Here is a 16,487-nt window from a genome sequence, read left to right on the forward strand (position 1 = left end):
TATAACGAGGCTTCGGGAGTCAAAATTATTCTAAAAGTGCTTCTCTAAAAGATTCTTTAAAGTATGCAGAAGATAGGGGTATATATGTTCAATATTTTCCTGCCTCTGGTAGGTATTATCAAATTAGATTGTATTATCCCTTCAAGGAGTTTTATTCTAATTGGTTTGGAGATAATTAAGCACTTATATAAACTGAATAATCCCGAAAATTCCAAAAATTAAGGAAATTAAGCCTCAAGTGCTTTCAATATTAAAAAAGAGGTACTATAAAAACCCAGAAACTTAAAAAAAATTTTTAATTCACATAATTTAGATAAACTTGCAGAAAACTAGTTTAACAATTTTGGTTCAATAAAAACAGCCGCTTTTTTTCTGAGTTAGCATTCTTAAATATAAGCATACATTCTATTTGAGTATGCTTTTCTTAACTTCTATAACTTTACTAATAAAATAAGCTAGCATTACTTAGATTATGAAGAATATAAATGTGTTCAAACAATCATCATAATCTGGCAATACTTATTTCAACAGCAAAACTTACTTCAGCGGTATGTTTTATGGCTTATAATTTCTAAGATCTTTAGGCAACTTAAAATCTTGGCCTGAGACTAATTTCAATCAATGAATACTCATTATAATTTATGTACTTTTGCTTCTTATTTTTACATGCCAAAAAAAGAGGGAGGCTATGTATATTAGAGTCTGCTAACAAATGTGTTTCTTCTCTTTTCTTTTTTGGTCACTCTGAAAAGCTGAACTATAAAGAATGTCATTTCTTATAGTTAAAACTAAGATTTGATGGGCTTATTAGCTTTTTTAAAGAGCTTTAGTATCAAACAGTATTTAAGCTAAAATTTGGTTTTCTTTCTATTAAAATTACATTTTCTTTAACTAGATTGAAGGTTGTAAAAGATTGACTTTATCTTCTGTGTAATCTGCCTAGAATGAAGCCCTCAACTGCTAACCAAAAGGTCAGGGGTTCAAACCTACCTAGTGGTTCTGAGGCATCTACTCCCTTAACGATTACCGTCTAGCAAATGCTATGTGGCAGTTCTACCCTGTCTTATAGGGTCGCTAAGAGTCAGAATCGACAGGACAGCACACAACGGTCTGCCTAGAAGGCAAACATTCTATGTCTCATCAGAATAAGTTCCTGAGTTTATTTTAACGTGTTCTTGATTGTTTAAGAGGACCAAGCCTCCCCTCAGTTTTGAAAAAACTAAGGCTTTTACAATCATATTACCTTTTGTATTAAATCTTTTTTGTCACTGAGGTTAAATAATCATCCAAGAATTGTTTCACGGTGACCAAAGATCCTATTTAACCGAATGTTAAAACTCCTAACAACTTCTGATATTTTGCTTCCCAAAATCTAATCTTAAGCGCTATCTTTTGTAACTAAATCCTTGTATTTTAGGATTTCCCTGGGGAGTCATAGAAGATTTGCTTTTCCACTTTAGAAGGAAAAAGTGCAACAAATAATAAGGTTTATGTTGTTAGTACATGGAAAATGCTCTCCAATCAGAAGATGTGCCTAATTTTAGGAATGTTATTAATACATTTCAGAAATTTCCTAGATTAATACATTTCTAAAAGTTCCTAGAGATCTGTCAGTGGGACTGCTGTCCACGGTATATCTGGTGTTGCTTTGCCTGATATTAGATCACAAAACAATAGTATTAACAGGCATAACTTCCGTCATTTTTTTTTTAATTGTTAACTTGGTTGCAACTTTATTTCTTTAAATTTAAATCTAACATCATGGTTTTCAACTGGGAATTATATCACATACCTGCGGAGTCTTATTAATAGTTTCGTAGCTACTAAACCCACTGCCGTCGATTGATCCTGACCAATCCTACAGGACAGAACAGAACTGCTCCATAGGTTTCCAAAGCTGTAACCTTTATGGGAGCGGACAGCCACATATTCCTCCCACAGAGCAGCTGATGGGTACGAAAGGCCAATCTTTTGATTTGCAGCCAAGCACCTAATTACTGTACCATCAGACTACTTAATTTCTTTTACTTGATAATCTTGGAATATCCTAACTAAATGCTTGGTATATTCATATTATACTGTGTCTCGGGATTATTATATCTGAAAATCTATTCTCTTTAAAGATTTTCACTTTTGAAATTATTAGTAATAAGTTAACCCATAGCCATTTAAAAAAAAATTTTATTGTGCCTTAAGTGAAAGTTCACAAATCAAGTCAGTCTCTCATACAAAAATTTATGTACACCTTGCTATATACTCCCAATTGCTCTCCCCCTAATGAGAGAGCACACTCCTTCCCTCCACTCTCTTTTCGTGTCCATTTGGCTAGCTTCTGACCCCCTCTGCCCTTTCATCTCCCCTCCAGGCAGGAGAAGCCAACACAGTCTCATGTGTCTACTTGATCCAAGAAGCTCGCTCTTCACCAGTATCATTTTCTATCCCACTGTCCAGTCCAATCTCTGTCTGAAGAGTTGACTTTGGGAATGGTTCCTATCTTGGGCTAACAGAAGGTATGGGGACCACGACCTCCAGGATCCTTCTAGTCTCAGTAAGAACATTAAGTCTGGTCTTTTTACAAAAGTTTGGGGTCTGCATCCCACTGCTCTCCTGCTCCCTCATGGGTTCTCTGTTATGGTCCCTGTCAGGGCAGTCATTGGTTGTAGCTGGGCACCATCTAGTTCTTCTGGCCTCAGGCAGATGTAGTCTCTGGTTTATGTGGCCCTTTCTGTCTCTTGGGCTCATAATTACCTTGTGTCTTTGGTGTTCTTCATTCTCCTTTGGTCCAGGTGGGCTGAGACCAATTGATGTATCTTAGATAGCCGCTTGCTAGTGTTTAAGATGCCAGACAACCATGGCCATTTTTAAGCTTTGCCGTCTGAAGACAGCTTTTTTTTTCTTACTCTGACTCCCTTAAAGTGCTCGCAATTAACCACAGGCCAAAATATTTCAACAAAAAGGGACTATCTCAGAGACCCACTGAAAGGACTATTCCAAGTAATCTGGACTTGGACTTTTAATCATACTGTTTAAATACTACTGGACTGAATCAGGAAACCCTGGTGGCGTAGGGGTTAAGTGCTACAGCTGCTAACCAAAGGGTCGGCAGTTCATAGCCACCAGGCCCTCCTTGGCAACTCTATGGGGCAATTCTACTCTGTCCTATAGGGTCGCTATGAGTCGGAATCAACTCGACGGCACTGCATTTGGTTTGGGTTTTTCTGGACTGAATCGGGATTTCATGAACTTTTATGGAGAAGCTGATAGGTTCATGAGACTGTAAGCCTAAAATCCAGCAGAACAAGAATTACACAGGACTTAATAAACTGAAAGGTTATTGTTATTTTTTTTTTAAGTATTGCTGATGTTTAACGTTCTCTTTTCCAAATATAAGAAATCTCTTTCTTTTACGTTAAACTATACATAACTCATAAAAATTTAACAGATGATGCTTTTGTAAACAAAAATCGAACATTTATCTTTCCTCCCTGCCTGATCCCTCCAGAATTCGAAAACTCATAATGAGTATTCTAATTTTTATGACAATGTAATTACGTGCACAAGTTCAATAAGAATCTGTTCTCTTTGTCAACAATACATAGATGAAGCTTCAGTTTTATAACCAAGCTTTGACTGGAACGTCACACTTGAGAGTGGTGCTCAGAGAATCAGGTATGACTAGACACTCTTAAGGGACTAAGATTGACTTTATGAGCCAATGCTTACAGAGCCCACCCAGGAAATGTAACCTGGTACCTAAGCCCAGATTCACCGATGACCAAGGAAGGTCACTTGCTGGCACGCCCAGGAATCTTAGAACATCCTGGGGCCTCAAGAAAAGAGGAATGCACCCAAATCTGTGGGCAGTACATGTGAAATCTGCTACTGAATTCTTGGCTTGGCTTCATAAATTGTAATTTTTGCAGCACCTATGAAAAGAATGATAAACAGCCTTATTTTTGGTTCAAAAATAACTTTGCTTTCAGATTATCTTTTGATCAAGAGACGGGTGGTTGTAGAGAAAAACTTTATTTTCAATAGAAGTTTATAGCATGCCCTTCTGGGCTGTCAAATTCTAGGTTCTGTTTATTGTCTCTGAGTTATTTTACATGTCTTTATAAACTACAAAAGAAATCTAACAGTTCCGTTTTCTACCTGTAAACTGAATTAGTTCTTCCATAGCTTAAGCTTTGTCCTACATGTCTATACATAATCAATTACCAGAGGGAAAACCAGAAATACAGAACTGAAACTAGTATGAATGATGAACATGCCACCAAACAACTGACTGAGCAAATATCACAACAGGGTCCACTGACTAAGAGACTATTAGTTGGCTGTTCCATAGCAGCCACCATTCCCCTCATTACCGGAACTGGTTTAACTTGTGTAGAAAAAAAATTTTTTTAAGGTTTCAAATGGTATTAGACAGGTGGCTCCAGAATTAGATGATGGTGGTGGTAGTGTTAGGTGCTGTCGAGTTGCTTCCAACTCATAGTCACCCTGTGTACAAGAGAACAAAATGCTGCCCGGGACCACGGTTTCAAGGGACATCTAAGTCAATTGGCATAATAAAATCTATTGAGATAACATTCTGCATCTTACTTTGGAGAGTGGCATCTGGGGTCTTAAATGCTAGCAACCATTCATCTAAGATGCATCAATTGGTCTCAACCCACCTGGAGCAAAGGGAGAATGAAGAACACCAAAGACACAAGGTAATTACAAGCCCAACAGACAGAAAGGGCCACAGAAACCAGAGAGTACCTCAGCCTGAGACCAGAAGAACCAGATGGTGCCCAGCTACAAACAATGACTACTCTGACAAGGAACACAACAGAGAACCCCTGAGGGAGCAGGCAAGCAGTCAGATTTTCGTAAAAAGACCAGACTTAATGGTCTGACTTAGACTACAAGGACCCCGGAGGTCATGGTTCCCAGACATTCTGTTAGCCCAAGACAGGAACCATTCCCAAAGCCAACTCTTCAGACAGGGATTGGACTGGACTATGGGATACAAAATGATACTGGTGAAGAGTGAGCTTCTTGGATCAAGCAGACACATGAGACTATGTGGGCAGCTCCTGTCTGGAGAGATGAGAGGGCAGAGGGGGTCAGAATCTGGCTGAATGGACATGACACCAGAGAGTAGAGGGAAGAAGTGTACTGTCTCATTAGAGGGAGAGTGACTAGGAGAATATAGCAAGGTGTATACAAATTTTTGTATGAGAGACTGACGATTTGTAAACTTTCACTTAAAGCAAAATAAAAATTAAAAAAAAAAAAAAATAGTGCCTGGTCCTGCACCATCCTCACAATTGTTGCTGTGTTCAAGTGGATTGCTGTGGCCACTATACCAATCAATCTCATCGAGGATTTTCCTCTTTTTTGCTGGCCCTCTACTTTGCCAAATATGATGTCCTTCTCTAGGGACTGGTACCTCCTGATAACATATCCAAAGTATGTGAGACGAAGTATGGCCAGCCTCACTTCTGAGAAACATTCTGGCTGTACTTCTTCCATGACAGATTTGTTGGTTCTTTTTGCAGTCCACGGTATATTCAATATTGTTCACCAACAACATAATTCACAGGCATTAATTCTTCTTCAGTCTTCCTTTTTAATTGCCCAGCTTTTGCATGCATATGAGGTGACTGAAAATATCAGGGCTAGAGCCAGGTACACATTAGTCCTCAAGGTGACATCTTTGTTTTTTAACATTTTAAAAATCTCTTTTGCAGCAGATCTATTCGATGCAACACATGGATTTCTTAACTACTGCTTCCAAGGGTGTTGCCTGTGGATCCAAGTAAAATGAAACTCTTGACAACTTCAATCTTTTCTCTGTTTATCCTGATGTTGCTTATTGGTCCAGTTGTGGAGATTTTTGTTTTCTTTATGTCGAAGTATAATCCATACTAAAGGCTGTAGTCTTTGATTCTCATTAGTAAATGCTTTAAGTCCTCTTCACTTTCAGCAAGCAAGACTGTGTCATCTGCATATTGCAGGTTGTTTATGAGTCTTCCTCCAATCCTGATGCCACGTTCTTCTTCATACAGCCCAGTTTCGTGGATTATTTGCTCAGCATACAGACTGAATAAGTACAGTGAAAGGAATACAATCGTGACATATACCTTTTATGATTTAAACCACCTAGTACCCCTTGCTCTGTTCAAGCAACTGCCTTTTAGTCTATGCACGGGTTCTGCATGAGCACACTTAAGTGTTCCAGAATTCCCATTCTTTGCAACATTATCCATATATGTTATGATCCAGCCACACAGTTGAATGCCTTCACATCATCAGTAAAACAGTTAAACACCTTTCTATTATTCTCTGCTTTCAGCCAGGATCCATCTGACATCAACAATGACACCCCTCTTTCCACGTCCTCTTCTGAATCTGGCTTGAACTTCTAGCAAATCCCTGCTGATATACTCTTGCAGCCATTTTTAAATCATCTTCAGCAAAATTTGACTTGCAGGTGAATTCTGGGAAGATGGTGGTGTAAACGAAACATTATTACAACCCTCCGCCACAAATAGAACAAGGAACACAACAAAGAAAAGGTGCTCAGCTTTGAGGGACTCTGAATCAGGGAGCAGAGGAACGCAACAGAGAAATGCAGACAGGCAAGAATCAACAAATCAACAAGTCACGTATGGTAGGAAAGAAGGTTCTTCCACCCTCTCTGCCCCTCTCCCAGCCATGTGGTCTGCCAGCTTCTGTGAACTGGGGTACCAAAAAAAGACCAGTTGTTCAGTCGATTCTGAGTCATAGCAACACTGCAGGGCAGAGCAGAACTGCCCCACAGGGTTTCCAAGGAGCACCTGGTGGATTCAAACTGCCAACCTTTTGGTTAGCAGCCATAGCTCTTAGTCACTATACCACCAGGGTTTCCATGAACTGGGGTAACGGCCCCTTAAAAAAAGCGTGCTTCCCTAACCATCACAGCCCCTGCCTATATAGAGAGACAGGACCCCAAGCTTCTGCCCTAAAATCAAAAAGGCAGACCTCCTCAGGGGTCTGTTTGGAGTGTACCAGCACTTCCCCTATCCAGACACTGCTGGATGCAAAAAATGCAAGCCTACTGCAAATTGCTACAGAAGGCTCATGCAGTGTTGTCTGCTGTGATAGTCAGTGCTCTGCCTGCCTCCCTGCACATCCCATGGCTCAGGACTCTGAAATCAAAAGGACAGAGCTCCCGGGGAGGCAGTTCTTATCTGTCTGCTCCTCCTTTCAGTCAGTGCTGAGGACTGCTGGCTGAGGCTGCTGTGTGCTCAAACATAGGCATCTTTAGTAGAGGCTCCACCCACAGCCTCCTTGTTGACAGCAACAAGGTAGACTTCCCCAGGGGGGCCACTTAGAGTGTGCAAGCACCGGGGCTTTGAACCAGTTCCTCCTGGTTGAGGAAGCAACACCGGAACCGACCCAAATTTTTACAATTTAGGTGAACCAGAATCAAAACTGTAACAGGAAAAATTATGAGTCGAAACCTTGCTAGAAACTAGTGTATGCGTTGCATAGCAACCACATTTCTTGCCCGTCAGATTCTGTGCAGTCAGAGACAGTGGTGCCCCACTCAAGGGTTAATCTGTAGCTCTCCTCAGTCCTGGCAAGTATCCAATCTCATATGTCAAGCTCCTAAAAGAGCTCACTTACACCTCTTTCGAGTGTCCTATTCCAGGGCTTCAAGCTGTAATTTTTCTTTTGCTTATGGTTCCAGATCGCCCAAATTTAAAAATCAAGGCTTTTCCGGTTTTGTTCACTGGATAGGACTGAACCGGTGCTCAACATGTTTTCAAATGCATGAATATATTTGGTATCACCCTAACTAAAACCAAAGCCCCTACTCTTACCATCTGCAATTTACTTTCCATTGGTGAAAATTGTTTTCTTAGACATTCCAAAAAAAGTACCAACATTTTATGCAACAGATGCTCCATGCACTTCCTGTGCTCAGAGCTATGAATAACTTCAAAGACCTTGCCTACGGTCTTAACAGAGGAGCCTTCAGTACGGCAATGAGTGGCAACCTGGGCTTCGAACTGGTTCGTCCCGGTTCAGTCACGGCCAAGGAAGTAAAACCAGAACAGGCCAGAATTTTTAAAATTTGGGTGCACTGAAACAACAACCAGAACGGGAAAAATTATGAAATCCTGGCCAGTACGTCCTCGACCCATACACTGTCAGCTGCAGGCCTACTGCGAATTGCCTCCCTGCACACCACCATAACTCAGGTCTTTCAGACCAAAAGGACAGACCCCCCAGGGAGTCATTTCAGGACTATCTGCTCTCCCTTTCCGTCAATGCTGGGGACTGCTGACAGAGCTTGCTGTGTGCTAAGAAGCAGGGATCTTTAGTGGAGCTTACATATAACAGGGAGGACTCTAACAGCACCAAGGCAGATTTGGAGCATGTCTGCCCCTAACGCACCCGGACACTGTCACCTGCAAGACTCCTGTAAAATGCTACAGAAGGACCCTGTGGTAGAGTCTGTTCCCAGAGTCAGCACTCTACCTGTCTATGTGTGCACCCCACAACTCTGGCCTCTGAAACCAACAGGACAAACCTCCCTGGGGATCAATTACTGTTAGTCTGCCCCCAATTCCAGTTGGTGCTGAAGACTGCTGACTGAGGCTACTGTGTGAAGCAGGAGTGCATTCATTGCCAACCATCTATCAAGGGACTCTGACAGCAACAAGGCAGACCTCCGGAGGATCTGACCAGAGCATGATACCTCATCTACCTGGTAATGGTTGGCTGCCAGGCTGTTGCAAATTGCCACAAAAGGCCCCTGCAGTAGTGTCTGCTCCCACAGTCAGCCCTCTACCTGCCTCCCTGTGCAACCCATTGCTCAGGCCTCTGAAACCAACAGGACAGACTTCTCTGGGGATCAGTTTGGGTCTGTCTGCTCCCCCTCACAGTCAGTGATGAGGACTGCTAACTGAAACTGCTGTGTGCTAGAAAGCAGGAGTGGAGGCTACACCTACAGACAACATACTACAGGGTGGGCTCTGATAGCAACAAGGCAAAACTCCCCGGAGGTCCATTCAGAGTCTGGCTATCCCTTCCCCAACCAGTAACTGTTGGTTGCTGGACTGATACGAATTCCAACAGAAGGTGCCTTACATTGGAGTCAGGAGGTGGGTCACCTAAGAAGTGACTGCCTTCCCAACTACCACAGGGCCACTGGGGATCTGAAACCAACAAGACATATCTCTCAGATGTCCTCCTGGGGAGTGCCAGCCCCTTCTCCTCCTAAAGTGTGGAAAGTCTTTCTGTGCTTCCCTTGAATGCCAAGCTTCAATACAAGTGGGCCCCAGAAAGCAGGGAAGGAAAACTTAAGCAAAACTGGAGGCAACTCCTTGCCCAAAGGTGGCTTGCTGAGTGTGGAATTTCTGACTACAAATGTGATTGCAGAAACAGAAGAGGGAAAGGAGTAATAACCAGAGAAAGAGAGGACTGCACCCACTGGTCAACATATTGATTAGTATACAATAACTCCTCTGAGTGGTGGTGCCAGATTGTGGGCAGACTGACCACAGCATGTTCTCTGGTGTATTTAGGAGAGATTCAAAGTTGAAAAACGAGATCTGGAACTTTCATAACCCAATCAAACCAGGGAGGGAGAAGGAGCTGTAACAGAGAAGGAGAGGAAAAAGTAAGCAAAGGCCAAAGGCTCTGCCCACCTAAGAGTTTCTTGCAGAAAGCAGTGTGGGCAAAAATATCAAATACTAGGAAGAACTGAGAAAGTTAATACTCTCAAAAATGCCAATACTCCAACAACAACAAAAAAAAAATCATAAGACACACAAAGAACAGAGAACCAATGGCCCATCCAAATGAGTATGACCAAAGGAGTGAAAGCGCATCTAGGGATGACAGATAATTTTGAAAATGAATACAATACAACAACCCAGTACCCAGTGCCGTCAAGTCAATCACTGAACATAATTAGAGAATTTAGGGAAAACATAGCAAAGAGCTAAAAGAAATAAGAAAAACAATGCAAGAGCAAAATAAAGATCTAAAAAAAGAGATACTGCAACTGAAAGGGACAATAACTGAAGAGAGAAACACAACAGAAGGATTTACCAACAGCTTTAGTCAGGCAGAAGACAGAATAAGACAGTTAAAATAACAGACACTGAAGAGCAACAAGAATGGAGGCTCAAGAAAACTATGCAGTTTAATGGAATTATGGTATAACAAAAGATTTAATATACACATCACAGTAATTCCAGAAGGAGATGAGAGACAGAAATAGAATGTTTGAAGAAATAATGACAATATTTCACCAATCTAATGAAGGACATGAATCTACAAATCCAAGAAGCTCAAAGGACGCCAAGCAGGATAAACTCAGAGATCTACAGCAAGATGCATCATAGTTAGGCTTTCAAAAATTAAAGAGAGAAATCTGAAATCAGAGAGAGGGAAGCAAACAGTCACATACAAAAGACCCCCAATAAGATTAAGTGCTGATTTCTGTCTAGAAACTTTAGAGACCAGAAAGCAATGGAATGACATATTTAAAGTGCTGAAAGGAAAAAAAAAACAAGACTGTCAACCAAGAATACTATACCCAAGAACGCTATCCTTCAAGAATGAAAATAAAATTAAAATATTCCTAGACAAACAGAAGCTGAGAGAGTTCATATCCACCAGACCGGTCCTACAAAAAATATACTAATGGGAGTTTTGCAGATGGAAGGGAAAAGATGCTAGAAAGTAATTCAAAGCTATACATAGCTATACATAGAAAGATCCCTAATATAAAGGGAAATGCATGGACAAGTATAAGGGCTGGTAATATGGTATTCATATTTGATAATTTTAAATATTTTGTCTTTCAGTTTTTTTGAATAACAAATATATAAAAGGATAAAATTAAGCCATATGAAGCCTGAAGTATAAAGATATAATTCGTAATCATAATAATAAATGGGGGGGGAGAGGAATGGTATACAGAATTTCTTCCGTATCTCTGAAGTTAGGTTGGTACCACATACAAGCTATTAAATGTAATATTCATGATAACCACTAAGAAAATATCTAAAAAACATATACAAAAGGAAAGAAGAGAACCCAAAAGGCTTACTACAGCAAACCAACAAAACACACACACACACACAAAAAGCAAGTATAAAAGGACAAAGAAAGCCTTAAGACACACAAAAATAACAAAATGAAGAACAGGTCACTTGTGATCAACAGTTAGAGAATGTAAATGGACTAAATGCTCTAATCAAACAGCAGAGAGTGGCAGAATGGGTAAAGAACATGATCCAACTATATGCTGTTTACAAGAGACACATCTTAGTTCCAAGGACACGAATAGGTTGAAAGTGAAAGTATGGGAAAAAATATTTCATGCAAATAATAACCAAGAAAGATGGAGTGACAATCTTAATATTAAAGTAGACTTTAAGACAAAATCTCTGAGAAAAGATAAATATGGATATCATATAGTGATAAAAGGGTCAATTCATCAAGAGTGTTTTACAGTCCTAAATATATATGCACCCAACACTGGAGCACCTAAACATATAAAGCAAACACTGACAACTGAAGGCAGAGATAGACAAACCCCAAAAAACCAAACCCACTGCCATCAAGTCAATACCGACTCATAGCGACCCTATAAGACAGAGTAGAACCGCCTCATAGAGTTTCGAAGGAGCGCCTGGTGAATTCAAACCGCCGATCTTTTGGTTAGCAGCCATAGTTCTTAACCACTATGCCACCAGGGATTCCCAGGAATAGAAAGTACTATGATAATAGTAGGAGACCTCAATGTACCACTTTTAATATTGGGCAGAACATCTATAAAGAAGATCAATAAGGAAACAGACGACATGAATGACATAATAAAACAACTTAACAGACATATATATATAGAACACTCCACCTGAAAACAGCACAATACACAGTCTGCTCTAGTGTACATGGATCTTTCTCCAGGAAAGACCACATTTTAAGTCACAAAAGTCCTGATAAATTTTAAAAGACTGAAATCATACAAAGTATTTTTTCTGACCACAAGTGAAGCTAGAAATCAGTAACAGAAAAAAACCTGGAAGAGGTACAAACATACGGACATTAAACAACACACCATTAAAATATCAATGGGAGAATGGAGAAACAACACATTTCATAGAGTCAAATGAAAACAAAAGCACAACACACCAAAACTCATGGGATGCAGTAAAGGCACTACTCAAAAGGAAACTAACACCAATAAACGTCTACATGAAAAAAAGAAAAAAGATCTCAAATTAACAGTCTAACTCAACAACTCCAGGAACTAGAAAAAGAAGAGCAAACTAAGCCTAAACCTACCAGAAGAATGGAAATACCAAAGATCAGAGCAGAAATAAATAAAATTGAAAACAGAAAAACAATAGAGAACATGAACAAAACCAGAAGCTGGCTCTATGAAAAGATCAATAAAACTAACAAACCTTTAGCTAGATTGAAAGAGAAAAGATACAAATAAGAGAAATAAAAAATGAAAAAGGGACATTACAACAGAACCAATAGAAATAAAGAGAATTATGACAAAGTATTATGTACTACTGTATGGCAACAAATTGGATAACCTAGATGAAATGGACAAATTCTTAGAAGCACATTACCTACCCAAACTGACTCAAGAGGAAATAGAAAGTCTCAACAGACCCGTAACAAGAGACTGAATCAATGATCAAAAACATCCCAACAACAACGACAAAAAGCCCTGCACCAGATGGCTTCACTGGGGAATTCTACCAAACATTTAGAGAAGAATTAACACCAATACTGTTTACACTCTTCCAAAAGACAAAGAAGGAAGGAATACTCTCTAATTCATTCTATGAAGTAAACATAACCCTGATACCAAAACTAGACAAAGACACCAGAAGAAAAGAAAACTATATGCCAGTATCTTAGGAATAGATGCAAAATTCCTCAACAAAATACCAGTGAACAGAATTCAACAGCATGTTAAAAGAGTCATACACTATGACAAAACGGAATTTATTCCAGGAATGCTGGGATGGTTCAACATTAGAAAAATCAATCAATGTAATAAACCACACATCAGTAGAGCAAAGGAAAAGAAATACATGATCATCTTCAGGGTTGCAGAAAAAGCATTTGATAAAATCCAACACTTTTCTTTTGATGAAAACCCTCAAGATGCTTGTAAAAAAGGAAAAATTCTTCAGTACAATTCAGGGCATACGTGAAAAGCCAACAGCCAACATCACGCTTAATGGAGAAAGACTGAGAGCTTTCCCCTTAAAATTAGGAACAAAATCAGGGTGCCCGCTCCCACCACTTCTATTCAGTATTGTATTACAAGTCCTGGCCAGAGCAATAAGACAAGAAAAATAAAAGGTATTCAGGTTGGAAAAGAAGTAAAATTATCTCTATTCATGGATAATATGATCCTATACGTGGAAAATCCTAGAGTCCACAAGAAAACTTCTAGAGCTAACAGAAATTTAGCAAAGTTGTAGGGTACATGGCCAATAAACAAAAATCCGATGGGTTTCTATAGAGCAGCAATGAGTAATCTGAAAGGAAAATTAGGAAATAATTCCATTTACAATAGCATCTAAGAGAATAAAATACCTAGGAATAAATCTAACCAGGAACGTTTAAAGACTTACAGTATTAAAGTATAAAGCACTGCTGAAAGAGATTAAAAAATACTCAACTGAAAAGATGATAGGTGTCCACGATTGGAAGACTTAACATTGTTAAGATGTTAATACTACCTAAAGTGATTTATAGATTCAATGCAATTCCAATCAAAATTACAACAGCCTTCTTTACAGAAATAGAAAAAAACAATCCTCAACTTTATATGGAATGGCAAGAGCCCCCAAATAGCTAAAGCAATGTTGAAAGAGAAGAACAAAGTAGGACTCTCACTTCCTGATTTTAAAACATACTATACATCTACAGTAATCAAAACAGCCTGGTACTGGTATAATAGACACATAGACCAATGGAACAGAAATCACAGTCCTGAAATGAACCCACACATCTATGGTCACATGAATTCTGACAAGGGTGCTAAGTCCATTCAATGGGGAAATAGGGGTCTCTTCAATAAATGGTGCTGGAAAAATTGGATTTCCACATGCAGAAAAATGAAACAGGATCCATGTCTCACACCAGACACAAAAACAAATTCAAAATGGGTTGACGACCTAAATGTGTAAACTAAAACCATAAAATTCTTAGAAGAACAAGCAGGGGCAACACGGTGAGGCCTAGCTTCCAACCACGGATCATCTAATATAGTAACAAAAGCACAAACAGCAAAAGACAAAATAAATAAATGGGGCCTCATGAAAATTAAAAACTTTTTTCATCAAAAGACTAACAAAAAAGTGAAAAGACAAGCTTACCTACTGGGAGAATATCTTTGGAAACCATATATCCAACAAGAATCTGCTAACCAATATATGTATAAAACTTTGACAACTTAACAACAAAAAGACAAATAACCCAATCATAAAACAGGCAAAGGACTTGAATACACATTTCACCAAAGAGGACATTCGAATGGCCACCAAACACATGAAAAGAAGCTCAATGTCATTACCCATCAGACAGATGCAAATCAAAGAGAGAAAGAAGACGGTTTACTCAAGGAGAACCAGGCTTCCATCAAGGCAAAGAAGTAGGGAGAGCATTCCTTGAACAAGCTGAGGGAAAAAGGCAAATCTGTCTACAATAGAGAACGGCTCTGGAGGACTCTTGGAAGTAGGCAAGAAAGGCAGCTATAGAAGGACCTGTTAGGAAAGAGGGAAGCATACAGTAGTATTTTCTCAGAGGAAGGAATGTTTCTTCTCTAATTCAAAGTATGTACACAAGGGTGCCCACTCTCTTCACTGAGAAGGCATATAGGAAGAAGAGATGAGTTCTAACGATGACAGAAGTGGGGGTGATAAATACATTTTAAACAGAGGTCTCCTTAATAAAGCATTATGCTGGAGCTGTCTAACAGGTAGTTGGGTATATAAATCTAAAGCTTAGGAGCATGTCACAGATGTGTTAATGACTTGTGTAACTGAGTATAAGTTGCAAATGTCTTACTTTTTAAGAAAGTGTCTCAGTTTCAGTATTTTCTTAATCCCTCCACTTAGATCAATTTGATGAAACTAATGAGAAGATTCAAACATGGCTAAGAACATCCAATGACTGTAATTACAACAAATATATAAAAACAAAAGTCAACACCAGGGGTGAGAGAAGAGGAAGGGAGAGAGATCCTGTGGCCATGAAAAGGCAGCACACAGGGTCCTCGTGATAGAGCTGTTCCATGGTTCTGTATCTGGACTGCGGTGGTGACCACACAAATCTACATGTGATAAAACTGCACCAAACTACATACACAGACACACATTCACACAGACATACAAACACACACACACATAAATGAGTGCATGGAAAACTAGTGAACTCTGTATGGACTGTATCAGTGTCAACTTCCTGGTAGTGACACTGAACTATAGTTATGCAGATGTTACCACTGGGAGAATCTGGGTGAAGGGTATATTGGATCTCACTATGTTACTTCTTACAACTGCATGCAAATCTACAATTATCAAAATAAGAAAATTTTTTTAAGTATTAAAAGCATGTTGAATTGGCCAATGTTGTATCATATAAATTTTTACAAAAATGAAAAAATTAAAGGCAATGAAGTATACAACTGGAAAATACTGTCTTCAAAACTCACGGTAAACACTAGAGAATTAGTCTCTCTAGCTCAGTGACTCTCAACTGGAGGTTCTGAGGGGCTGCCAGCACACAGAACTATTAGAATTACTTCTACATCCCCATGCCCTGAACAAATACCCACACCAGAACTGCTGTTGTCCTGAGTCCCGGATTTTTGGAGGAAGTTTGTCATATTGTCAAGTGAACTGCAACTGAAGAAAAGAAAAAAACCACTCTTCTAGCTACTTTATGAACACTTGTAATTTGGTAAGGAAAAAAGCATGTAAGAGAAACAATATTTATGTATAACAAACACGAAGTATTTTAAGAGACTGCTTCTCATTAGGTTTTCCCAAAATCTGCCAACACATGTACTTGGTGAATATGAACAAAAACCTTCTGTTCTTAGAAGGATAAACCAAACCCCTGCCCCACAAATAATGGATGGATTTTCAGTGGTATATCAGTACCCTCCTAAGTACTTCACTGATAATCAATAATTGTAGAATACAATGCGAGGTCGCAAGCTGAGGTACAGTCTGTGGCCTTGGACAGAGTAAAATCATCCAGCCTATACAGGAGACCTTAGCATACCAGCACCATACACTAGTCAACTCAAGGACAGAATCACAAACCAAAACATGATACTCAATTTTTTTCAAAATGTCCCTATGAACAAGCAGACACAAAAAGAAAGCCTGTATTTAGCCCACTAAAAAAAAATATGGGGAAACATTTTGAAGTAGGAAGGCAACTTAATTTAA

General features: G+C 39.4%; 1 protein-coding gene across 5 annotated transcripts in view; it reads right to left on the reverse strand.

Moving 5' to 3' along the window:
• PTPN2 (protein tyrosine phosphatase non-receptor type 2) overlaps positions 1-16,487 on the reverse strand; it is a 127,052-nt gene that overhangs the window by 64,337 nt on the left and 46,228 nt on the right. The gene's annotated exons all lie outside the window — the stretch shown is intronic.

Source organism: Loxodonta africana, chromosome 11 (genome assembly GCF_030014295.1).
Source record: "Loxodonta africana isolate mLoxAfr1 chromosome 11, mLoxAfr1.hap2, whole genome shotgun sequence".
Taxonomy (NCBI): Eukaryota; Metazoa; Chordata; class Mammalia; order Proboscidea; family Elephantidae; genus Loxodonta; species Loxodonta africana.